The sequence below is a fragment of the Bos mutus genome, chromosome 1 (assembly GCF_027580195.1).
Source record: "Bos mutus isolate GX-2022 chromosome 1, NWIPB_WYAK_1.1, whole genome shotgun sequence".
In the NCBI taxonomy this organism is placed as follows: domain Eukaryota; kingdom Metazoa; phylum Chordata; class Mammalia; order Artiodactyla; family Bovidae; genus Bos; species Bos mutus.
In genome coordinates this window covers 139459941-139487388 of record NC_091617.1, presented here as the reverse complement: position 1 = coordinate 139487388, position 27448 = coordinate 139459941, and the positions used below count along the sequence as shown (strand labels likewise).

The 27448-nt window shown below is 42.6% G+C and overlaps 1 protein-coding gene and 1 non-coding gene across 2 annotated transcripts in view; both read left to right on the top strand.

The window, feature by feature from the left end:
* DSCAM (DS cell adhesion molecule) overlaps positions 1 to 27448 on the top strand; it is a 692286-nt gene that overhangs the window by 153877 nt on the left and 510961 nt on the right. The gene's annotated exons all lie outside the window — the stretch shown is intronic.
* LOC138989416 (U6 spliceosomal RNA) lies at positions 331 to 437 on the top strand. Its single transcript, XR_011465709.1, has one exon. It is a non-coding gene; the product is annotated as a U6 spliceosomal RNA (small nuclear RNA).

The window sequence follows — 27448 nt, the reverse complement described above, 5'->3', positions numbered from 1 at the left end:
ACCCATTCCTAGCTTTATGCACCTAGGGCATCTCTTTCTGCCTTAGGACATGGCCCTCTCAGCCTTTGTACTTGGTGAATGTCCAGGGATTTTGTAGGGATTCATCTCAGTCCTCTTGTTCTTCTCCCAGCTTTCAGCATTTACTATGTTGCTAAATATATTCTTGCCTTCTTAATTTCCTACTATAAATTTCCCTTTTTCTATTTATTAATTACATATTAATAAATATTCTATGTTATTAGTATTACATTTACATCTATGACATCTTCATATATTGATATCTTAAATGCAATTTGGGGGGAAAAAAGGACGCATAAAAAACAAAGAAGCATGCTTGCTTTGGCAGCGTATATGCTAAAACTGGAACAATACAGAGAATATTTGCACGGCTCCTGCACAAGGATGACACACAAGTTTGTGAGGTGTTCCATATTTTAACTGACCCACAGACATAGAAAACAAACTTATGGTTAACAAAGGGGAAAGTGGAGCAAGGATAAATTAGAGGTCTGGGATTAACATATACATACTGCTCTCTGTCAAATAGAAAACCAGCAAGTACCTGAAGTATATAGCAAGTATATAGCTATATAGCATCAGAGCTATATAATTGAACTGTATTTGATATTTTGTAGTAATCTATAAGGGAAAATAATCTGAAAAAGATGTATGTATATATATAATATATATATACACACTTGTATATACATTTGACTCTCTTTGTTCTACTCCTGAAACTAACACAATATTGCAAATCAACTATACTTCAATAAGAAAAACAAAATAAAAGAAGAAGCAAATAAATATTGGAGGAAAAATCCCCCAATTCTATAAACCTTATCTAAATAGATAATTTCTCATACTTAAGTTTGGAAATGAAATTATATAGCTCTGATTCAAGGTGAATTATCAGTGAGGGTCCACTAGAGAGACAGAACCAGTCAGACATAGATGGATAGATGATGGAGATGGATTTCAAGGGATTAGCTCACACGATTATGCAGTTGTGGTGAGACTGAAATCCATAAGACAAGCCATCAGGACAGGGTGGATGCTCTGGGGCAGGGTCTGACCCTGCAGTCCACAGGCAGGATTTCATCTTCAGGGAACGCTCTTTTCGGCTATAAGTTCTTTCATCTGACTAGATGGTGCTTACGCAGATTATCTGGGGTAATCTCTTTTACTTAAAGTCAATTGGTTGTGGGTGTTCATCACATCTACAAAATAACCTTCACAACAACAGCTGCAGTAGTGTCTGACTGAGTGTCTCGGTGCTACGCCTAGCCCTAGGTTGACACGTAAAACTGGCTATCGCAGTAGATAAGGGCATATCCTGAAGCTGAAGCTGAAGCTCCGGTACTTTGGTCACCTGATGCAAAGAGCTGACACATGGAGAAGACCCTGATGCTGGGCAAGATTGAAGGCAGAAGAAGAAGGGGCAACAGAGGATGAGATGGTTGGAGGGCATCACTGACTCAATGGACTTGAGTTTCAGCAAACTCCAGGTGCTAGTGAAGGACAGAGAAGCCTGGCGTGCTGCAGTCCATGGGGTAGCACAGGGTTGGGCATATTCTACAAGGCAGTACAGTATGTAGTAAGGAGTAAACATTAAGGAAGAAAACAGATGCAAGTGAGAAAATGAAAGGGTTCCTAACTGTTAATCATCCCACAGAAGTTCAGGCTGGGCGTCCTCAACAGTGCCCGCGTCTGTCATTCAAGCGACCTCTCCGTGTGTCACGATGCTCCTTTCTTATAAGTCTGAGAGGAATCCTACTAGACAGGGGACTAACCATTCAGTCTGGGTTCAGGTGTCAGCTGCTTCTGGGACTGTCGGAGAGAGCCAGCTGCCCAGCACCTGGAGGCTCCCAGGCCCACGGGAAGCCCTTCTGTCAGGGAGAGAAGCCTCCCTCAAATGCAGCCCTTATGCCTGCAGAAAGAGGGCTGTTTCCAGCTGGCCCACTGCCCAGGTTGCCCTGAGTGAACTCCCGGGGCCCCTCTCAGATCATTCTGCTCATTACACCCCAACAGTCTTCATCAAAATTTTCACAGAAGACATTTGGTTTTGGCAAGATATGGTTATTTGGTCACAGTACTTTTTTCCCCACTACCTTTCTGTATTTACAAAAGTTTTTACAATGCAAATATATTAATTTTATAATAAAAAATCAATACAATAGCATTTTTAATTTAAAAATTTTATTTATTTTATTATTGGTGTCTAATTGCTTGACAATGTTGTCTTAGTGTCTGCTGTACAACAAAGTGAATCAGCTAAATGTGAACATACATTCTGGTTTCCCGGGTGGTGCTAGTGGTAAATAACCTACCTGCCAATGCAGGAGGCATGGATCTGATCCCTGGATAGGGACGATCCGCTGGAGGAGGGCATGGCAACCCACTCCAGTATTCTTTCCTTGAGAATCCCATGGACAGAGGAGCCTAGTGGGCTACAGTCCATGGGGTCTGAAAGAACTGGGCCTGACTGAAGTGACTTAACATTCACATACATATGTCTCCCCCGTCTTGAACCTGCCTCCCACTTCCTGCCCCTCCATCCCACCCCTGTAGGTCATCGCAGAGCCTGGAGCTGAGTTCTCTGTGCTATACAGCAGCTTCCCACTACCTCTCTGTTTTATACATGGTAGTGTAATATATGTCAATGCTCCTCTCTCAGTTTGTCCCACCCTCTCCTTCCCTTCCTGTGGAAATTAGTTTATATTCTGTAAGGAAGAAACTAGGATTGCTAACACTGTTTTCCTTTTCCATGTCTTCACCTATAATTACCGTAAGCATCTTCCCAATACAGCCTGGAGGATCTGTGTGGTGGCAGTGGTCTATGAGGACAAAAAAGGATTGCCTAAAACCTGGGAGAAGCCCCCATTTTTAGGAAATGGGAGAGTTTGTAAATTCAGAATGTTGGGAGTGGTGACTCCAAATTCATTGGCTTTTTTTCAAGTAGACCAGCCAATCTTTAAAAAGAAAATGTGAATCATATCCTCAAACACTTTGTGCCTTAATAAAATTAGCTCAGTAACTTTGCTAATATGGTCTCTCTCTTCATATTACTTTATGAGAAAGTGTCTGATTGGAATAAAATTTAGATAAGACATTCTGGCACATAAAGAATAATTGGAAAGGGAAAGAAGCAGGTGGTACACATACATTCTATATCCATTTCTGAATGCTTTAGTCAAAAATAGTTTATACATGAGAAGTGGAAGAGATGACCAGACAGAAAAAAATATTAGGCAACACTACCAGGAATATGGAAACAGAGCAGGACCTTGTGGGGCATTCAGGACAGAAGCCTCACTCCCTGCCGTGTCCTCTGCTTGTCTTTTATCTGGAGAAAGACTTTATCCAAAGGATAAGTTTAATCAGAGATATAAGAAAATGCAGAAACAAAGGAAAAGCAAACAGTACAGAATAATAATAGTTCAGTCATTAAGCCAAGTCAAGGACCTTTAGTTGCTCTTCCAGGGCTATAGATAATTTCCTGAGCCATGGCTTCTGAGCTGTCTTATAGAGACTGAAACCCCCACCAGGTGGAAAAAATTAACTGCATGATGACCAGACTGTGGCCAAGATACAAGTTGCCATGATTCCAAGAAATGGCCTCGAAGAAATGGAAACAAACTGACCCTGGAACTGAAGACAAACTACTGAAAACAATCAAGGTGACGCTGGTCAGACCACTGATGACCAGTTTCAAGATGACTGTCACAGATGACTGTGCTGTTTCTGCATGTAGCCCGCCTCTCTCTGCCTATACACCCTGAAACACTCCTCGAAAAGCTCTTGCCCACTGATGGCAGAGGGAAATTGGACTTTGGACATGAGTCCACCTTCTCTCCCAGTGGCCAGCATCCAGAATAAAGCTACTTTTCCTTTCTACCAACACTTTCCTCTCAAGTGTCAGCTTTCTGAGCCATAAGCAGCCAGACCAGAGTTTAGTAACAATACTAGATCAAGAGGTGTAGTCTTGAAGATAAAAAAATTCTCTTAGAAAGTAACCAAAAATATCCCAAAGGCTGAATTTTAGTGTTTTTCAGACCAGTGTTTCTGACCATTTTCAAGTCAATTCAACAAGTAATATTCCTGGACACTAATGTGTCAGGAATAATGATACGGTGGTAAACAGAACGTACTAACGCTTGCCCTTGTAGAGCTAATGTTCCAGTGAGAAGAGACATGATGGACATAAAAAGTCAGTTACAAAGTATGTTAAACTGACAATTAAGATAGGGCGGGGGAGGTGTGGAGTGATATAAAATGAGAAGTATTCTAAGAGACAAAAAACATTCTACTTGATCCATTGCTTAAAGTGGGTCCTGTTTGGGGTAGCCCAGTTCATGACGGGTAACTGGTGAAATTGGCTCCGATTTCTTGAGACTTAGTCTGAGTGCTCTGGTTCAGTGTTAAGAGCAACTGAGGAGAGAATTCTGTGGACTTGTCAGTCCACAGCAGATGCTGTTTTTCTTGTAATTTGATGGGAGTAGGAAGAGTAGAAACAAGAGTCCTAGTTATGTCTTAGCAATGAACACGTGGCTGTTAAGAAGTGAGCGGCCTTGTGCAAAGCCAGTGTAGTCAATGGGTGCTGAAATATCAGGATACTCGCATGAGTGACCCCAAAGCCAGGGCAAATTTACCCCCTTAGTATAACAGGCACTGTATCTAGGGCCACAATAATTTTAAAAGCCCATGAAGATGTTTTAATTTCTTTTCAAATCAGAAGAAAAAAATGAAAACAATCCAGTCCAGATTTCATTTGTCTTTATATTTCTAGTCATAAAACATAATTTTAAGCAATTTTTATGGAGGAAAGACCTACGGATGTCTTACTGTGGCCCTTCCCATAGCCCTGTGCGCCTCATAGTAACAGCCTTCCCTCTGTTTTATTCGTATTGAGAGAATTTCTCCTCACGGAAGGAAAGATGCTTATTCATTTGGAATGGGGACATCAACCCACACCTGAGCCCATCCTCCTTCTGTGCCATAAAGAGATGCTCAGCAAAGAACTTCAGAAGTGAACATCTTTCAGTATTATCTTGTAAACAGAGGGTCCCAGTTTTGCAAAGCTTCTAGAGAAGTAACAACATCAAGGGAGGAACATGAGTTTTCTATTGTAATTGGAATTTTAAAAATTAACAATATTAAGTTACACACAGCATTTCATTTAAACAAAATGTATGTTCAGAATTTCTGAGACACATTCATTATGCAAAATTAATTTTAATATGAATTGGAAAAAGTATTGTGAGTTCAATCTTCACGATGGAGAGTATGTTTTCAGAGGTTGTTTTGGGGAGGAAACTTCTGTTCCATTAAGAATTTGTTCCATCAAAAATGTCTGTAAGCTTTTCGGAAGGGTGGGCAGAAATGTAGCATTTAGATAAACCAACTGTCATTTTGGATCAGTGTTTTTAAATATTCTTCATAGTGTGATTTTATATTAGAGAGAAATGCATTTAAAAAGACAGAGAGAGATGCCTATAGAGATGCAAGGAGACCATCACTGTGCTCATTTCCCCACTAGGTCACACTGTGATATTATTGTTGTGCAGTTGCTAAGCTGCCCCTGACTCTTTTTGACGCCATGGACTGCAGCATGCAAGGCTTCCCTGTCCTTCACCATCTTCTGGAGTCTGCTCAAATTCATGTCCATTGAGTCTGTGATGCCATTTAACCATCTCATCCTCTGTGCTTTCTCTTCTCCTTTTGCTTTCAAAATCTTTCCCAGCATCAGGGACTTTTCCAATGAGTTGGCTCTTCACATCAGGTGGCCACAGTATTGGAGCTTCAGCTTCAGCAACAGTCCAGAGCTGTGATGCATATCACTTAAATGAGTGAATAAACTCATTCATTTAAAAGTAAATTAACAAATACATGAAGGGATGACTGAGTTAATAAATGAGTGAACACTCCCATGAAAGATGTAATGAGTAAATGAATGGAGGAAAGGTTGAGTGAGTGACAGAATTCTTGATGAATGAATGGATGAACAAATGAGTAGATGTCCGTGTTAGTGGTGATGTGATTTTCTTTTCTCTTTAGCTGACTTTTTTTTTTTCCAGAGAAATGTGGCATCAACCTCACTGAATGTTTCAAACAGTGATTTTTTTTTAAGCATTCTGTGCTACACGATGCATACGCCTTAGACTAAAGAGAGAACTGCAAATAATTTGGAACTCAGTTGAAGATAAATTTGCTAAATCCAGTCCATGATAAATTCAAATTACTCTAGAGCAATGAAGAATGTGTTGGACGGGGGGCAGTTTGGTGGAAAGCCAATCTATGACGAACTCAGGCCTGAGAACCAGCACTTACCTAGAGAGCCTTCCGCTGTTCAAGTGTAGCTGAGGCTCACAGGCCCAGCTATTGCCATCTTTTAATGTAGAGCAGCTTACGTGGGATTCCCTCGATTACGTTATTAAGATTCCATCCTGTTACTTCTCATCTCTCCGCTTCTCTGTGTGATGAAGTGTGAAACGTATGCTGGGCTGTGGCACCCTGCCACCTTCTCAGGAAACGTTCCCAGACAGGACTGGCTCTTCCTGAGCCGCCGTTTCCCAGAGTCGACGGTGCCAAATGCAACTGCGCTGTCTCCTGAAGCACATGCTTACGGCAGGCTAATTGGAAAACCCTGAACCATGAAATTTAGGACAATAGTAACATATGTGGAAGTGAGAAAGGGATGAAAGCTAAATGATCCATTTAGCAGAGGGGAAATAGGGCTCGGTTTCAGTTGGGACGTCAGTGTCTACACTTTCAGCTTGAGAACTCACGTTTTAGTTTTATCTATGTGCCTCTTTTCATGAAGCTTCTGGTGGCTGGTGTGTCAAGTTTACATGGTGGTGCTAGTGTTAAAGAACCCACCTGCCAATGCAGGAGATGCAAGAGACTTGGGTTCCATCCCTGGTTCGGGAGGATCCCCTGGAGGAGGGCATGGCGACCCACTCCAATATTCTCGCTTGGAGAATCCCCCTGGACAGAGGAGCCTGGTATGCTGCAGACCACAGGGTTGCAAAGAGTCAGACTCGATTTAGTGACTGAAAAACAATAAAGGTTACACATCTACATGAAAGGATGTAGGTGTGTGTGTCAGGACAAGCATGTGTGGAACTGACAGGAGATGGAATGTTCTCCATCTCTTAACATTGAGTCTTGCCTTTTAATGTAATGGTAACAAAAAATGTAAAGTGGAGCCAGGAACCCGTCCACAATGCAGAAATCAGGCTGCTGATTTTATACATCTTGAAGACATCTTCAAAAGACTGAGGGCAAACATATGGTTGTGGATAATTCAGAAGTCCTTTACAAGGTAGGGACAGCGATTGAGCTTTGTGGAAAGAATTCCCAATTCAAATCTGATATGTTATTTATCCTGCTTTTACTTATCCTGTCCCATGAGTCATATGGGATTTATCTCTATGGCAACAATGCCCTGAGACTTCTCCATAACACACCAACATCTCAGCATTGTTTTGTTGGGATTGATGTCCATCGAATGGCTGAAAACCTGAGTGATCTGGAGCCAGATCCAAGGCCCAGGACCCTGCTCTGACCACTGAGAGTGTTTATCATGTACCTACAGACCACTTCTGTTTCTCTTCAGAAGGGTAGAACCTTCTCTTTGTTCTGTTCTCCAGTTTCAGTGCCTTCTCATCTAATGGCCCAAGATGCTAGGAAACTCTCAGGTGATACAAGCCTCACTGGCCACATGGCTCATCCAGACATAGATACCCAGCATCCCTGGGCACGAGGACATGTCTGGCCAGGAGGAGAAGCTGTGCCTTGGCTGGCAGAGGAGAGTACAGTCTTTGGACACAGTACCTGTGTCTTTACTTATAGTTTTGGCAACATTATTACCTTCAAGTATTATTGAAAAGGCGCCACCTTGGAGTAATGTGCTCAGGGAAAGTAACATCCTCCCAGTGCTCTGTACCCCTGCCTCTCTCCCCTCCAGCTTCCAGGTACCCACTCAGGAAGCACAGAAAGGAACCAGGTCAATATGGTACACCATGTAGGCACACTGATTTCCTTGTTGTTGCTGTTCAGTCACTAAGTCGTGTCCAATTCTTTGCAACCCTGTGGCCTGAAGTACATCAGGCTTCCCTGTCCTTCATGATCTCCTTGAATTTGCTCAAACTGATATCCGTTGAGTCGGTGATGCTATCCAACCACCTCATCCTCTGCTGCCCTCTCTTCCTCCTGCCCACAATCTTTCCCAGCATCAGGATGTTTTCCAGTGAGTCAGTTCTTCCCATCAGGTGGCCAAAGTATTGGAGCTTCAGCTTCAGCATCAGTCCTTCCAATGAATATTCTTTTAGGATTGACTGGTTTGATCTCCTTGCAATCCAAGGGACTCTCAAAGAGTCTTCTCCAGCACCACAGTTCAAAAGCATCAATTCTTCAGCACTCAGACTTCTTTATGGTCCAACTCTCACATCCATACATGACTACTGGAAAAACCATTGCTTTGTCTAGATGGACTTTTGTTGGCAAAGTCATGGCTCTACTTTTTAATACATCTCTGATTTCCTTAAGGTCAAGTAAATTCTCATTCTAATTCTGTAGTGGAATAAGCTTATATCTATTATGGATGCAATGTTGTTTCATACATTTTATTTTATTTTAGTTTAGTTTAGTTTTACCTCCCAGTTCTTTTTTTTTGACAGTGTTCATTTATTTTATTTTTTTTTAACTTTACAATATTGTATTGGTTTTGCCATATATCAACATGAATCCACCACAGGTATACATGTGTTCCCCATCCTGAACCCTCCTCCCTTCTCCCTCCCCGTATCACCCCTCTGGGTCATCCCAGTGCACCAGCCCCAAGCATCCAGTGTCATGCATCGAACCTGGACTGCTGACTCGTTTCATATATGATATTATACATGTTTCAATACCATTCTCCCAAATCATCCCACCCTCTCCCTCTCCCACAGAGTCCAAAAGACTGTTCTATACATCAGTGTCTCTTTTGCTGTCTCGTATACAGGGTTATTGTTACCATCTTTCTAAATTCCATATATATGCGTTAGTATACTGTATTGGTATTTTTCTTTCTGGCTTACTTCACTCTGTATAATATACATTTTAAATGCAGGCACAAAACTTCAAGGAATTGTAGGGCCCATGGCAGCACTATTGGCTCTCCCCTTGTCAAGTTCCCGGCATATTTCAGAGCTGCAAGTCTCCTATGGTGCCTCAACCTTTTATGTCTCTCTCTCTCTCTTCATCCTCCTGCCAAAGTCAGCCATCTTCTTTTCCCTCTGTCAGGGCCTCTTCTTCTTCAGCCCTCCATCCCCCTGCTTTTCAGCTTCCACCTGCCCCAGGTATGCTGAAAGTCTTCGGAAGTCATTCATCCATGAGTCTGCTATTCACAGGCCATCCAGGGCACAGCCCACCTCTCAGGCCAGCTTCAGGCCCAAACAGATGTGGCCAAGGAGGTGAGTCATGTAGGACAAAGCATGGTCCTTATAAGGAAGACCTGGGGTGGGGAGGTGCCTTTCTGAGCTTCTCATACACAGAGAGACTATGGGCAGTTTCCCCTTTCCCTCTTGAGGGACCATTTCTCTCTCTGGGTCCTAGGCAGGTTTTAATATCACCCCTCCTTTCACTGCCAACAGAAAGGCTCTGGGTCCTACCCTCAAAGAAGCCCTGAGGGCCAAGTGCACCCAACCAGACATGCACTGACTGTTGATGCATGCCCATCAAGCTCCTGATGGGCAGGCTCCCTCCAAGTCGTCTACACAGCAGTCCCTGTAATTAGGACAGGCTTACAGAAGGGAGGAAAGTGGTTCAAAGTGCCCTGTTCTGTAGGAGGTGGGGCTGGGTGTGATGTGGGGAGGTACCCGGTGCCATCCCCAAGGATCTGCCCAAAAATAGGACAAAGGAAAGCCTGAAATGCTGATAGAAAAGCCTCAGGAGGAAGAGGGTAGTGGGAGATGCACTGAATAAATAAAGCAGCTTTGCTCTTCAGCCTAGCTTATTTCTATGTGAAATCGGAACTGTTTCCTCAAATTTACTTACTCAGCATCCTTGAAGAACATAGGTGAGACAAATTTACCATCATTTACATTTCTGTTCCTCTTGGGGAAAGTCATGCTTTATATATATATATATATTTTTTTTTTTTTTTTCCTGCAGATGGTCTATTTTTACCCTAAAGCCCTTTATTTCTAGTGTGTGCTTCCCTCTAACACAAGGTTTCAGGAGGGGGAAAATGCCAAAAATATTTCATGGCGATTTCTTTTTCCATGTTTGGGAAGTCTGTCCAGGTGCATATATTGTGGTCATCGTTAAAATTTTAAAAGCAGGGCAGAGAGGAGGTGTCACGTTGAGGGCTGGGAAGGCTGAGGCTCAGGGAGTTCTGGTCCTCCTCTCACGCAGTGACCCAGCCTTAAAACCACAGCTTCAGCTCCTCCCCCTACCTCCCGACTTCTCCATTAAGAAACCCTTTTTGCTTTGGTTTTCCTGTTTTTGTACCTCTGCTTATAAATATGCCCCTGAAAACTGTGTTACTATATTAGTTATAGGTATCCATCCACTAAGAAATTTTACGATGTGCATGTTATATACTCTTTTTCAAAATCAAGGTAATGTCACTGATCTGGTAGAAGTTTGCCAGTTTTTAGATTGGTCTTTCATTGCTTCTCTATCATGTGTTTGAAGATCACGTGGTCTCCGGTGACTGACTGTCCTAGTCATCCAGGGACAGAAAAGTAATCGGGATGCATGACTTTCAGCGTGAAAACCTGGACAGTCCTGGGCAAACCCAGGTGGTTCATCACCCTCTAAGTGGTCCTGGTTTGCAAGAATACCCTGGCAGTGTTGCCCTTTAGAGATGCAATAGCTCTCCCTGACAGTGGGTTCTTCTGCTCTGTGGGAGCTTTGCATGGGGAGAAGTCAGCCAGCCTCACTGTCCGTCAGCCTCTGCCTCCATCAGCCCTAGTTCGACATGCTTTCTCATAGCATCTCTTTCCTGTCCATTGATTTTCTGCATGTAGACTGCAGACATCCCACTGCTGTCACTGACATGGTCATCTTTCTAGGGCAGTGTACTATAAAGAATGAGGTTCTGAGTTTATCTCAATGAGGGGTCACTTCCCTTCACCCTTTTCAGGCTGTGGAGGTGACCTCAGCAGTACTGAGTATAAGACAGAGGCTTCAGCTTCACACACTCAGACACACAGTGTAGTGTTGTGTTTCAGATCTATGTAATTTTGTGTAATTATGTTCAATTGCTCACTCAATCTCTGATGACTTTCTAATGAGCTGTTATTTTCAGAGGTGGTGGAAAAATCAGTTCAGGAAGAGATGATGATGTGAGGGAAATAAATAGGGAAGTGACTGGTGAGGCAGGATGAGAGGTAAACTCCGCGCTCAGCTTCCTCTGAGCAAGTGCTGTGTCAGGAGGGGCATACACGATGGTGAGAGGACCTGGAGAAGAAAAAGATGATGCACAGGACTAGAACATACCCCTCATAAAGAGAGGCCAGCATGTGGGGAACGTCCGTCAAATAGACAGACGGCTAGGTTCGTCAAATAGACAGATGGCTAGGTTGAAGAAGTCAACAAAGTCTTTTTTTATTTATACTTTAGAGCAGTTTTGGGTTCACTAAAAATTGAGACAAAGGTACAGAGAGTTCCCACATGCTCTCTGCTCCTATATTTACACAATTGCTCACCCCTCCCACCATCAACGGGGCTTCCTTGGTGGTCAGATGGTAAAGAATCCACCCGCAATGTGGGAGGCCTAGGTTTGATCCCTGGGTTGCGAAGATTCCTTGGAGAAGAGAATGGCGATCCACCTCAGTATTCTTGCCTGGAAAATTCCATGGACAGAGGAGCCTGGTGGGCTACAGCCCATAGGGTCGCAAATAGTCGGACACTACTGAGCAACTTTCACTCACTCACTCACTCACTCACACTCCTGCCATCAACATCCCCACCAGAGCGACGCATTCACTACAATCAGTGAACCTGCATCAGCTCATCACCGTCATCACAGTCATCCAGAGTACATAGTTTACACTGGGGTTCACTCTTGGTGGTGTACATTCTGTGGGTCTGAAAATTGTAGAATAACGTGTCTCTACCATTATAGTACCATAAGAATAGTTTCAGTGCCCTAAAATTCTATAATTCCCCCATTTCATCCCTCTCTTCCTTCACCCCTCAAAGCTGACAAGCATCAGACTTTTTGCTGTCTCCATAATTTGGCCTTTTCCAGAGTGTCATATAGTTGAAATCATACAGTATAGAGTCTCTTAAGATTGGTTTCTTTCACTTAATAACATGCATTTAAGTTCCTTCTATGTCTTTTCATGACTTGATAGTTTCTTTTTCATCACTAAATAATATCCCATTGTTTGGATGTACCATAATTCATTTATCCCTTCCCCAAGGATATCTTGATTGCTTCCAAGTTTGGCACTTACGATTGAAGTCACTTTAAAATAATGAAAAATACTTAAATTAAACAATTTAAAAAGTGAAATATTCTAGACGTTGTTTAAAATTTTGAAACATACACAAAGCACCCCCCTCTGCACCCAGTCTAGGCTCCCTTAGGACTTTTGCTACCAGTTCCGTTATTTCTTGAAGCAATTTCAGTAGCTACCTGTATGTACGTTCTCACCTTCAAAAATGGAAACAACTACTTTGTCCATTTGCTTTTGTCATTATTATGTTTCGTGAAAGTCGTTGTGAGATCTGGGATTGAACCGAGTTTTTTTTTTTTTAATTTTATTTAACTTTACAATATTGTATTGGTTTTGCCATATATCAAAATTTTGAAAAAGAGAGAGAAAAAACCATCTCCCTGTGAAAAACCTGTGCAAATCCCACATTTTATTAAGTTGTAAGCAGTTTGAAGAAAAGTCAGAGGAAATAGATGAAATGACGTGTTATTTCACCAAATGAAAGTAGAAGGGTAACCATATAAATTGTCTCCAATGGCAGTTCTGAAAGTAGTGATCTGTCACTGTGTAAACAGCGTTAGCGGAAAGACTTAAACAAAAAGAACGTGGCTTATGTTCTTCCTAAGAACTTTCTACCCATGAGAAAATGATGGAATGACATGTATTCAACATACGCATGTGAACACACACTTTGAAGGTTATACTTTCTAGGGATTTGCGTACCCTGAAAAGAACTGTTGCATGTGGGATACATTGCCCCCAGGGGGTGCTGGGTGCTTGCATATTTAGTCTGAACCACTGGCTTTCCATCATTGTCTGGTGATAATCCCCTTTAGATCAGGTCATTAGATGGATGGGGAAACAAGAGTCACACCACCTAGGCTTTAGCCCAGTCCCTTATAAACCCAATATCTGTATCCTGAACTATTATACTATTACACAGTTCAATTTACAGCTGGCAATATCAGAGTTGACAATTTCAGGTTTTTCTTCCCCCACATTAACAAGCATTTATGAACATTTGGTAACCCATGACCCCTAGTGTAATCCCCACAAACAGTGAAGATTTATTATAATATTAACAATGGGTAGACTGAAACCCCCCATGTCTTCACCTGGTTCAACCTGGGGTGGATGTCAGTCTCAGGGTGCTCGTGGATGTTCACAGGAATGCAGGGTCATGGGATCTAGACAGGAATTCTCGGACCACACTCTCCAGCTCCCCATCTGGTGCAGGAGTTCCTGGAGAGCCACTTTGCCTACCTGACTGCTTGTCTTCAGTCCTGCTATGGGATTTTTTAAGCATCTCCTACTTCACAGGCAACTTATTCCGTCAATGGATGCAACATCCTTCCTTATGTTGAGGCGGTGTACGTGGACTGCCTGTGATTTTTACCACTTAATTATTACATATTCTCATCCTACTATCCTAAGGGCAATAGTGAATGAAAATTTGGCAAAAGTGTTGCATTAAAAAAGAAAAAAAAATTTTGAGAGCACAAAGACAACCTTCGTAAGGAATCAAAATGCTGAACTGTGTGCTCTTCCATTTCAATAGACATAGTAATAAGATGAGCTTTGTAGGACTTGTGTGTCCTGGATCATTGATATTTTATGCTTACAAATTTTTGTCTGTTGTGTGAATGACACCATCAGGCTCCAGAATTACAGTGTGAACTTCTAATGAGTACTGTCTCTGCCCCTCATGGTGGGTGTTTTCATCATCTTTTATGTGCACTTCCTACTGATACCTGCAATATGAACTCGGGATGCCATCTATATTTTACATAGTATACAAATGGGAAGAATAAGAACCAGGAATTTGAGGTGAATTCTTGAACGTTTGACCCTTGAACAACACAGGTTGGAATTGTGTGGATCCATGTAAACATGGATGTTTCCAATAGTAAATACTACAGTCCTGGGCTTTCTTGGTGGCTCAGATAATAAAGAATATTCCTGCAATGTGGAAGACCTGGGTTCGATCCCTGGATCTGGAAGATCCCCTGGAGAAGGGAATGGCTACCCACTCCAGTATTCTTGTCTGGAGAATCCCATAGACAGAGGATCCTGGTGGGCTGCACTCTCTCTGATTAGCTGAATCTGAAGATATGGACCCGCAGATCCAATTATAAATTATACTCGAGTTTTGGATCACACAAATGGTCAGGATTCCTAAAGTCACACTGTTCAAGGGTCATCTGTATGTTTTTCTTATTCTCTTAGCTATGAACTAATTTGTCAAGTGGGCCACAGGAGAAAAATGGGGGAAATAATAGTAATTATGAATTTTTTAGTAGGGTTTCCAAAAACTGTTAGTCCAAACGAATATATCTATATTTGTTTTGATGGTGTGAGGTAGAAGACAAATTTATTTCTTGACTAAATACTTATGTTCAAGTGACAAGGGTAACATATTATCAGTTGTTGTCTTTATTAAAAGAAAATGATGGATGGACCTAGAGAATGTCATACTAAGTCAGACATAGAAAGACAAATATTATATGATATCACTTATGTGTGGAATCGAAAAATGTTATGAATAAACATATTTGCAAAAGAGGAACAGACAAACATAGGAAACGTGGTTACAAAAGGGGACTTGGTGGGGGGATAAATTAGGAGTTTGGGATTAACAGATATATTCTATTCTATATAAAATGAACAACAAGGATTTACTTTACAGCACGGGGAACAATTTCAATATCTTGTAATATGGCAAAGAATCTAAAAAAGAATATGTGTACATATGTATATATTACTGAATTACTCGACTGCACACCTGAAATTAACACAATATTATAAATCAACTGTAGTTCAATTTAAAAAGAAAGAGAAAATGACACCACTTCTGAAAGTAATATTTGAGTTAGCTTAATTGACAGAAAGAGCAGTAGAGAGGGCTGCTCCCTTTTAACATCTGGTTTATAATCCCATAGGGAAAACCTCCCCCAGAGAAAGGATGGCAGTAGGAATCTTCAAAATTAGCCAGTGGGGCAGCCAGAAACCAGGTCATTTTTTATTCAGTGCTGCAGAAATGCTGCAGAGGAAATTGGGGATTCCTGGGGCAGGAGCTGAGCCTTGAACTCCACAGACCCCAGCTCAACCACCGAGCTGACAGTACTTAGTAGCTGTGATCTCAGGCTCACATCTACTCAGAGGACAGCCTGTATTTATTTCTGGATACAGCAAACTTCCCCCAACATCACTGCAGGATTTCCCTTGCCAGGAAGTCGTGGTCAGGCTGGGCATTATTTCTACGGGAAAGCAAGAAAAGGTGGGGAGGGGTCTTCCTGGAGGAGAGCTTCGCTCACCTTGAGCTCATCTGGTCTACCTTTAGCAGCGTTAGGGAAGTCTGCTTCTCAAGGGCTTCCCAGGTGGCACTGGTGGTAAAGAACCTGCCTGCCGATGCAGGAGACATAAGAGACGCAGGTTTGATTCCTGGATTGGGAAGATCCCCTGGAGGAGGGCGTGGCAACCCACTCCAGTACTCTTTCCTGGAGGATCCCCATGGACAGAGGAGCCTGGTGGGCTACAGTCCATGGGGTCACAAAGAGCTGGACACGACTGAGAGACTGAGCACGCACGCATATACTTCTCAAAGTGAAAGTGCTGGGTGCACAGGTTTCAGCAAAATTAAGATTGAACTTTTAACATCTTTGAAACGTTGATTTTTCAAAGTGTTAATAATCACCCAGAGAAGTCTAAAAATGCAAAGTCGAGAATCTGCTCAACTCCCAACATGCAAGCGTGCAAGCTCACACACACACACGCAGAGAATCTTAGAAAAAGACTAGGAACATGGAGCCAAGTTCCCCATTTGAAATTTTGAGACCCCTGCCCTTCATCCTTTCTGCTGTTTAGTATTGGTTTCTTTTTTCAAAAATAATTTCATCTTATTGACCATTAAACACACACACGCACACACATGTATGCTGTCATGTCTGACTCTTTGTCGCCCCATGAACTATAGCCTGCCGGCTTCCTCTGTCTATGGAATGTATGTTGGTACACACATATATATTATATCTTTTCTAAAAGATGTACAAATGGTATCTTTTGATAGATCAGCAGTGTGTACTGCTTTAAAAATTCTATTTACAAAATCTGCAATGCATATGTTCAATTAGTTGTCATTAGTTTTTATTTTTAATTGGAGGATAATGGCTTTACAATGTTGTGTTGGTTTCTGCTGTGTGAACCAGCCATAAGTATCCATAAGGGGATACAGCCATAAGTATCCCCTCGGCCTTGAGCCTCCCTCCCACCCGTCCCCCCATCCCGCCCCTCCAGGTCACCACAGAGCACTGAGCTGAGCTCCCTGTGCCGTGAAGCAGCTTCCCTCCAGCGATTGTTTACACATGGTAGTGTGTGGATGTCAATTCTGATCTCTCAGTTCATCCCACCCTCTCTTTCCCACGTTGTGTCCTCAAGTTTGTTCCCTACATCTGCATCTCTATTCTTTCCCGGCAAATATATTCACCAGTACCATTTTTTCTGAACTCCATATATGTGTTAATATACAATATTTGTTTTCTCTGTCATTATCATTTTAATAAATCATTTCTTCTCATTCATTTTCTTCTGACATGTCATCATTTAAAGACTATAGAGTCTTTTTCCTTTATCTTGCAAATTTCTTGTTTTAAAATAACTTTTTCTATTGATAGATTTTCTTGGTTCTTACAAGAAATTAAACACACTGTACCATTTACCTCATTTTCCTTCCCCTGACCTGCCCCAGTAAAGAATACTGACCAGACACTCACTTTGCCATCTCCAGCAATGCATGGTGTTACTTATTCAGTTATTTGTTTATGATTATGATGAGTCTCAAATTCTAAATATCATTTTGGAATCCAGATCCACTAAGGTTCTGTTTCACTTAAGAAGAGATGAATTTGCTCTTAGAGATTGACAAAACTGGATCCCGTGAGGTGCTCAAAATATAGAAGGCATTTCTCCTGGCTTCTTATTCTGCTTATAGTCACTTGCTGTCACTTGTATTGTCCTCAACTATCAGAATTTATTCTCCCAATACTTGTGACTTTTTTGCTTTGCTTAATCATATCTCTTACCTTTATGTTTTAAAGGTTTCCACTTTAAATGAGGTTTCTTATAAGGTTGCCTTTTTTTGCCTGTTTACTGGAGTGACATAGATTGAATGCAGGTGTCTCTTAATCAGGGACTGTTTTATGTACATAATAAAAATGATTTCTGCCTGCTTATCAGACCTATGAATGGGCTCATAAATTCACTTTATCCTGGCTTCCCTAGTGAAGGACATTTCTCCATAGGCTGCCAAAAAACAATCAAAGTTTACTTTTCCAAAGCCTATAAAATAACCAGGCTGGTTTTCGAAAAGGAGTGAAAACTTTGTAGAAATAGCATCAAAATTATCTATTGTCTCACAGTTTAGAGAGAGATAAAGGACCATTTCTTTAAAATTAAATGTAAAGAAGAAACCTGCCAATATTTTTTTTATTGCTGCCTAAGCTGTGAAGAAAACCTTCAATGTTTCTGTCTTGCTATAAATGAGACACATCTGGTGAGACCCAGATGACTTGGGGGTCAGTTTATAGGCTAGCTCTTCTTTACTGGCAAACACAGGGTCGACCTCATGCTTCCAACTGACCTGCTGGGTAGGACTCTATACTTGATAAACACACTTAACTTAGATTATTTTAGTGATAACTGATAAAGGAACAGTTGAGCAATCATATCTTTTTCTAAGCGATAGAAATACATGATGGGAAGTTTCTGAGATGGAGGAAGGGAGGGGCATTTATTTGTCTAATGATCCTCAGATACTAGTCATTTAGGTCGACTTGAATCATCTGTACAAAGACACAAGGTCTTATATATATATATATATATATATATAATTATATAACATATCTCTATATATGGGGCTTCCCCAGTAGCTCAGCTTGTAAAGGATCCACCTGCAATGCAGGAGACCCCGGTTTGATTCCTGGGTCAGGAAGATCCCCTGAAGAAGGCATAGGCTACTCACTCCAGCATTCTTGTGCTTCCCTGATGAGCACTCACTCATTGATTGATTGATTCCCTCACTTACCAACCATTTATTGATGCCTTTCTTGTTCTAGGATGTATGCTTAGTGTTAGATATGGGCTTCCCCAATGGCTCAGCAGGTGCCAGAGCCTGCTTTTAACAGGCTGCAATGCAGGAGACACAGGAGACATGGGCTTGATTCATGGGTCAGGAAGATACCCTGGAGGAGGAAATGGCAACCCACTCCAGTGTCCTTGCCTGAAAAATCCCATGACAGAGAAGCCTGGTAGTCTATTTCCAAAAAGTTGCCGAGAGTCAGACGTGACTGAGCAACTAAACACATGCGCACACACACGAGGAAAAATAGTTGACATTGTCCTTAAGATACAGTGTGAACAGAGGAAACTGAAAGTAAATGCACGTTTCAATGCTATGTGTTAAATGATCAGTTTCAATATGATATGTTAATTGTTACAAAAGCTATGAGCTGTCTATGGGAGCTGAGAGATGACAGTATCCTCCAGAAAGTTACCAAAATACATGTTATATTTCACATATAGTTTGGTCTGCCATCTTCCAAGTACACCTAAAGATAGAAATACTGTAATTTTTAAAACCACAATTCGGTGGAACATTATGAGGCGAGTACGTGTCTCCATATGGGAGTGGAGTAACCATTTTTTTTATACTTTTCTATTTATCTTTTTCATTCAACACCATATACTATTGACCAGATGACTGTCAAAACTGGCCTGATTTCCCTAGGACTGTCCACATGATGAGCGATCTGAGGGGGTCCTGAGGGGTTGGGTTCACACAGGAACATCACCCTACATGGAACTGACCAGGAGCAGAGGTGCCTGCAGTCAGAGACAGACTCCAAGGCACATTAAATCATACTGTTTTCTCACTTTTATAAGAACGATAGCTACCCTTTTCCATGGGTCTTCTACCTAAATAAGACTTCACCACAAAATGGGCTGGTTCAGCTCGCAGTTATGTCCTAGAACTTTGAAAATTGGTTCAAAGTAACAATTTGTCACCACAAAAAATACTCTAACACTCAAAGTTTGAGAATGAAAAAATACACTTCTACAGATGACAAGATGACAGGCACCCCTTCTGAGGGATGTTGGAATTTTCTTGGTTTCCTCCAAGCTTAGTTCTGCCTCTTGCTGTGGCCCACACGTCAGGTGACCTGCTGGGTCTCAGTTGTGGCAAGTGTGAAATGAGGAAATTGAGCTGAGAGATCTCTCGGGAACATTTCATATCTAATAGTCTTGTCTCCGGAGAAGGCAATGGCACCCCACTCCAGTACTGTTGCCTGGAAAATCCCATGGGAGGAGCCTGGTAGGCTGCAGTCCATGAGGTCGCTAAAAGTCAGACACAACTGAGCAACTTCACTTTGACTTTTCACTTTCATGCATTGGAGAAGGAAATGGCAACCCACTCCAGTATTCTTGCCTGGAGAATCCCAGGGATGGGGGAGCCTGGTGGGCTGCTGTCTATGGGGTCGTACAGAGTCGGACACTGAAGCGACTTAGCAGCAGCAGTCTTGTCTCAGTGGTACTACAACTGTGCCTTAGAATGTTAAAAAAGAATTCAGAAGAAAAAAAAAATACAGGTTGAACTGGATTTGAAAATTGAAATAGACATTGCTGGCAACTGTTTGCAATATACTCGTGGGTGAAAATCAGTGTCTTGAGAACGAAGAAGGAGAGGTGTTTCCGTGTCTTACCACAGAACTTGGTTGGAAGAGGAAAGATTGTTTAGAGAATATGGGTTTGAATATGGGTTTGGTTTAATAATATAAAATGAAAGTGAAAGTGTTAGTTATTCAGTGGTGTCCAACTCTTTTGACCCTCTGGCTGTAGCCTGCCAGGCTCTTCTGTCCATGCAATTCCGGGCAAGAATACTGGAGTGGGTAGCCATTCCTTCTCCAGGAGACCTTCCCAACCCAGAGACTGAACCTAGGTCACCTGCGTGGCAGGGGGACTCTCTCTGTCATTTGAGCCACCAGGGAAGCCCCTATCTTATTTGTTTGCAGAGAGTTAAGCAAAATGTGTATTTTCTTAGTTATAAAGCAAGTCATAAAGCAGGGCCCTCCCCACCACACACAGCTCCCAAAGCTTGTACACCAAATGTGTCTTTTACACAATAATCTCACAGAAGCCACAACAGACTTCTATAATGTCAACATCAGCTTTTCCATATGAAATGCATCTTTGAATAAGATACTGCTATTGTCTGGGTCTCTAGAATCCCCTGGAAATTCTCAGAAGTGCGACAGTGCATATGCCCTTTCTGAGGTTATAAAGATAAGCCCTCTAGTACTTTCATAACAGCATCATTCAGATTATATCAACAAAAACTCTTGATGGAGTTTTAAAAAAAGAAATGTTGGGATGTGTGCTGTTTCTTCTTTTATTTTTAAGCTCCACCAATAGAGACCGTCGTAAGAGGCTTTGTTCTTTAATCCCAGCTGGTTGTTAAAAGATTTGTTGTTTTACAATTAAGTGCAGATGGTTTTGAGCAGTAATCAGATAAACAATGATGCAATTTAGGGATGGTTCAATTTCCGGGTTGGATTTGCATCCTAATCCTAGACTTAAAAAAAAAAAAAACATTTCCAGATGATCTTAATGTTCTTTTATGACAGTCATCCCTGCAGTACCTTAAGCAAAGGAAAGAATGCCCATTATTAAGTTGGATGAAGAGAAAACTTTTTAAGAACACTGCATATCATTGTAGTCTCTAGACTAACGTGGCACAAATCATAGTGAAATTAATTCACAAAGGTAGGCAAAAGGTGAAAATGCATCAAGATTGTGTAAGTGCTGATTTCTCAAGATAAAAAAGAATGAAAGAATTTTCCCACAGGAAGTAAGGCTGACATGGTCAGGCCTATTAGATTTAAATACATTTTGAGATCTGGTTCCAGTGGAAAGACGATGAAGCAGTTAACCTTTGGCAGCGGCACACAGGTGGTGTCACTGAGATGGAATATTAGACTGTGGAAGAAGAAATATTTCTAACACAGATGATTTCAAGCAAAGGGGTGGATGTGCTGAAGGGGAATCATAGGGTGATGCATATGGGGTACTCGGTGAACCTCTGTTTCTCAGAAATGTGAGTTTCCAGGTGCATTAGCGCTGAGAAATGTCATGTGCTGAGGCCCACACATCCCCAGCTCAAACAGTAAAAAATCTGCCTACAATGCAGGAGACCTGGGTTCAGTCCCTGGGTTGGGAAGATCCCCTGGAGAAGGGAATGTCTCCCCACTCCAGTATTCTTGCCTGGAGAATTCCATGGACTGAGGAGCCTGGTGGGCTACAGTCCATGGGGTCACAAAGGGTCAGACACTACTGAGTGACTAACACTTTCACTTTCTTTCACACATCCCAGCCCTCATTGTACATCTGAGGATTCATCTCCCACAGTGGGTGGGTCTGAAATGTGATTCTTCTGTATTTCTTTCTTTCTTTTTGAAAGATTTATTTATGTATGTACTTGTGGCTGTGCTGAGTTTTCATTGCTGTCTGAAGGCCCTTCTCTCGTTATGGTGAGCGGGGGCTACTCTGAGTTGTGGTTCGTGGGCTTCTCATTGCAGTCGCTTCTCTTGTTGCAGCTCATGGACTCTGGAGTTGTGGCACATGACCTTATTTGCCCCGTGGCATGTGGCATCTTCCCAGAGCAGGGATTGAACCCATGTCCCCTGCATTGGCAGGTGGATTCTTTACCACTGGACTGCCAGGGCAGCCCTCTTCTGTCTTTCTCTTGGGAAGTTTTCTTCCTATTTGGTTATTTCTCTTTCCATGTTTGGAGCCTTGAGGCTCCTCCAAGGACAAGAGGGTGACATCAGGCTACTGGAGCTGTGTAGCTCTGGTCCTTTTCTTGTCAGCTTTACCTCTCAATCTCACAGAACAGCTAAATAAGAAGAATCGTCCTTTCAAAGCTGATGTAAACCTCTCTTGCAGAATGCAACTTTCACATGCAGAGAAAACACAGGTGGAGCCAGCTCAGCCCTTGTTCACACATGTCATCCCCATGGATTGTGGCCTCTGGTGGAATCAGAGTGTGTGTGCATGCTCAGTCTCTCAGTCGGGTCTGACTCTTCATGACCCCATGGACTGTAGCCTACCAGGCTCCTCTGTCCTTGGGATTCTCCAGGCAAGAATACCGGAGTGAGTTGCCATTTCCTTCTCCAGGGGTTCTTCCTGACCCAAGGATCAAACCTGCTTCTCCTGCATTAGCAGGTGGATTCTTTACTGCTGAGCCACCTGGGAATACCTGGGATCATTGGCAGGCTGCAAATATGGATGTAGAACTTCCTTGCCCCACGATTTCATTTCTTATTCAAAATATTCCAAGTGGTCAAAGTTTTGGTCTGAGTGCATTTTGTCTAAAAATTTAACTTTACCTTTTACCAGAGCTTAGCTTGGACATACCTGGAAGTCCTGGTAAAATTCCCTGTGAATTCTCACTCTTTAAAGAGTTTTAAATTAAAAAACAACAGAAGGGATCTCCTACACACTGGTATGACTGACATAATTCTAAGGTGACCTTCAAAGACCCGAGTCCAAGTATGATTTCCTCCCATCCAGTGCGGGAGGAACCTCCAAGGGTCATAAGATCCTGCTCCTGTGATTATGTTACATTCTGTGGCTAAAGGGATTTCATAGCTGTGATTGAGGTCACAAATAAACTGATCTTACGTCGGGAGATTACCAGGGTGAGCCTGACCTTTAAATTTGCATGAGAGGTCAGAGCATGAGAAGAAATTGAGGGGAGGGGCCACATGGCAAGGAATATGGGTGACCTCTAGGAGCTGAGACCCGTCTCTAGATTTAGTCAGTGTTTCTTCTAACAGGTTGGCTACAGAAATGATGGGAGACTGTCACTTAAGACCTCCACTTACCCTACTTAGCTGTTCTCTGCTCTCTTCATCAGCATAGCTGCACAACCTTTTTTTTTTTTTTAATCTCAAAGTAGTGATCACAGAAGCTTATGGAATTTTCTGGAATGAAAACTTAATACCTTAGCCTGCATGGAGCTCAGTCAACACCTTAGGAGCATTCTGCCACTTGGTTTAGTTAAAAATGGAACTGATGCCTGTTTCATCTTTTTTTTTTTTTTTGTATTTTTGAAAAACAAGACAATAAAAGCATTCTTTATGTTTTACCCCATTTCAACCTTGAATGGCTTTTACTGGATTTTTTAACTCTCTGGAGTACTTTTGGATAAAATTTCAATGTGTACTACTATTAACCTGTCAATCTGTCCTCCACAAAACAGTTATACATCCCAAATCCCTGTCTACTTAAGGGCTGTTGTTGTTGTTGTTTTCAGTTGCTAAGTCCTGTCTGACTCTTTGCGACCCCATGCATTGCAGCAAGTCACGCTCCTCTGTCCTTCACTATCTCCCAGTTTGTTCAAAGTCATGTCCACTGAGTCAATGATACCATCCAACCATCTCATCCCCCTTCTCCTTCTGTCCTCAATCTTTCCCAGTATAGGAGTCTTTTCCAGTGTGTCTGCTCTTTGCATCACCTTCAGCTTCAGCAACAGTCCTTCCAATGAGTATTCAGGGTTGATTTCCTTTAGGACTGACTGGTTTGATATCCTTGCTGTGCAAGGGACTCTCAAAAGAGTCTTCTCCAGCACCACAGTTCAAAAGCACTGTGGTTTGGAAGAAAGAGCAATTAATAGTTTAATGATCACTATGCAGGAAGCAAAGAAGCTGGGACACATCCTTTCAATTCTGCTTCATTCAACTTAGTACATTGAGAAAGGATTTTAAGAGGAGAAGGCCCTCTTTTGGTGTTAGAGTTAAATGACTGCTTTAATAAAGTTGGAAGTGGTTTCACGCGCTTGCTTCTGCTATTGAGTTCTTTCTCAGAACTCAAATTCAGAAAAGGAGATACAAATTTAATGTATATATTAAGATATATTATCTGTAACATACATACACACATCTGTAATATATAATATTGCCTAAAACATATATTACATGCTACTAGATTATTATATGTGCGTTCCAATAGATTTTTGTTTTTTGTTTCCAATGGGAAATTAATTGCCCCAGGAGCCTGAATTGCACACGCCTCATTACCAGTCATCCACAGTCTCAAAGCAGAGCAGGAAATCAGATGCGTGCGCTTTAAGCCCAGCCCGTTTGGAATTTACTTACTTAGTTAAAGATCATCACCAAGCAGAAGCCCCTTGGGAGGAGTCGCTGGCTCATTGGGCCCCATGGGGAGGGCGGTAATTAAACTCTGAAGGCAGCACTGATGTTCAGCTAAAAGCTTGTCTTTAAATAGTAATACACTCGCGTTGTAAAGTGGTAGGCCCTCGGGTGGCTGTTGACACAGTGTGAGGAGCTGGCACTTTTTTCTATAAAAGCCAAATTGAAGAAACTGTTATGAGCTCATCTGCATAAAGCAATAGGATTTCGCCCGAGGGTGCAGGAGACCGGGAGTGATTAGCCAACCGACTCTCCGTGCTCCGCCGCGGCTCCGCTAACACGCCCGCCACTTATCACTAAAAAAATTGCAGACACCATATGCCAGGCTGCCTGTGCCGGGCGCCCTTGGCTGATGACACGCGGAGGAATTCCTCCTGACTCGGGGGACTGTGGGCACCCTGCGTGTCTTCAGAGGAGATATGGGGGCGGGGGGTCTTCCCCTTCCCTTGTCTGCCTTCCCAGGGAGGACTTTCAGGGTTCCCAGACTGACACTGAGTCTGCTCCCAGGATTTAATACCCGGTTGAAGGAGACTGCCCTGGACCCACTGCTGGCAGAACAGAGGGAGGGGGCAGCCTTTAGAAAGGGGCCCCGTGGTAAGGTGACCATCCTTTAGAAATGGGAGAGGGACCTGCCCTCCACTTGCTTGGGTTTCTTCTCAGTTGTGCCCCAGGAGTCCGGAGGGTCTGCCTTCCTCCTGCTCAGCTCCCCACCCCCTTTCTTTCCCTTTAAAACATACTTTATGCTCTCTCAATTTTCTGTGCTCCATTAATTATGCAAACCTCTTTTGCTTCAGTGTGTAAACAGTGCATTAAAGTTTTAACCTTGAGGAGAATGGTTTTCATGTGGTCTGACAGCTGCATCCCAGGGCTGTGAAGAGGAGATGGCTGTGCTGGGCTTCTAGGGAACTCACTTTCAGGTACTTCCAGGTGCTGGGTGTGGGCTCAGAGCAGCTTCTGGGCTGATTGGATTTGGAGCCACCATTTCCTGTTAACTTCAGTCTCTGGATTAAGACCTTTCTAACAGCAGGGACTTGAGAAGGAAGAGGGGGGTGGCAGGGAGGGAATGTGAAGCCAAGGGGATTACAGAGATGGCCAGAGGGTGGCTGCTGTTTCCTTCTGAGCTGGATCTTCGCCCCAAGGACAGTGAGGCCACCTCCTCCCTGGGACCAGTGGGGTGGGGACAGAGGATGGTAGAGAGCACTTCTTATTTTTTATTTATTTACTAACATTTGGCTGTGCCGCTCAGCATGTAGGATCCTAGTTCCCCAACCAGGGATGGAACTCATGCTCCCTGCAGTGGACGCTTGGAGTCCTAACCACGGAACTGCCAGAGCAGTCCCAGACACTGCTATATTTAAAATGGAAAACCAACAAGGACCTACTTGTATAGCACAGGGAACTCTGCTCAATACTCTGTAATCACCTAAATGTGAAAAGAATTTGAGAAAGAATAGATAAAAGCATACATTTAACTGAATCACTTTGTTCTACACTTGAAACTATCCCCAAATTGTTAATCAACTATTTTGTTATTGTTCAGTCGCTAAGTCATGCTTCTTTGTGACCCCATGTACTGCAGCATGCCAGGCTGCTCTGTCCTTCACTATGTCAACTATACTATATATGATTATATTGATTATATATAATTATATTGGAGTATAATTAACTATATGCATACCTGCTAAGTCACTTCAGTTGTGTCTGATTCTTTGCAATCCTGTGGACCATAGCCTGCCAGGCTCCTCTGTCCATGAGATTTCCCAGGCAAGAGCATTGGAGTGAGTTGCCATTTCTTCCTCCAGGAATTCTTCCTGACCCAGAGATTGAAGCCGTGTCTCCTGTGGCTCATGCATTATAGGTGGATTCTTTACTACCGAGCCACTGGGGAAGCCCATAATAAACTATACTCCAGCATAAAGTTAAAAAGTCAAATACACACACACACACACACACACACACACACACACATGAGCTTCCGTGGTAGCTCAGCTGGTAAAGAATCCACTTGCAATGCAGGAGACACCAGTTCAATTCCTGGGTTAGGAAGATCTCTGGAGAAGGGATAGGCTACCCACTCCAGCATTCTTGGGCTTCCCTGGTGGCTCAGCTGGTAAAGAATCTGCCTGCAATGTGGGAGACCTGGGTTCAGTCCCTGGGTTGGGAAGATTCCCAGGAGAAGGGAAAGGTTATCCTTTCCCTTTCCCTTTCCCTCCAGGTCAGTATTCTGACCTGGAGAATTCCATGGACTGTATAGTCCATGGGGTCACAGAGTTGGACACTTTACCACTGAGCTACTGGGGAAGCCCATAATAAACTGTGCTCCAACATAAAATAAAAAGTTAAATACACACACACACACACACGTATATTTAAGAGAAAAGAAAAAAGATCCCTTCCTGATCAAGAGTTGACCTATTTTGGGCACCATTTTGGTTGCTTTGCATGGTCTTAAACAGTGAAATTTGGATGGGGGTGACTAGGGTCTCAAGAAATGGTGTCCAGTCAACCCCAGAACTGGATGTCAGCCTTCTTAATGTATCCCCCCGACCTCACCACAGCCCTGACCATTGGCACAGAGCCCCCTTTTCACTAGTCCTCTCCCAGAAAGGTGCTGCACTGAGGGCAGGGACGGGACTTCCCGTCCAAGTTCTGCACTTCTGTTTGACTAGATAGGTTTTAGGGTGAGGCCAGCAGTAACTTGACCCCAATAAACATTAACTAAGTCACAGATCCAGCTTTAGGAAATGTCATCTATAG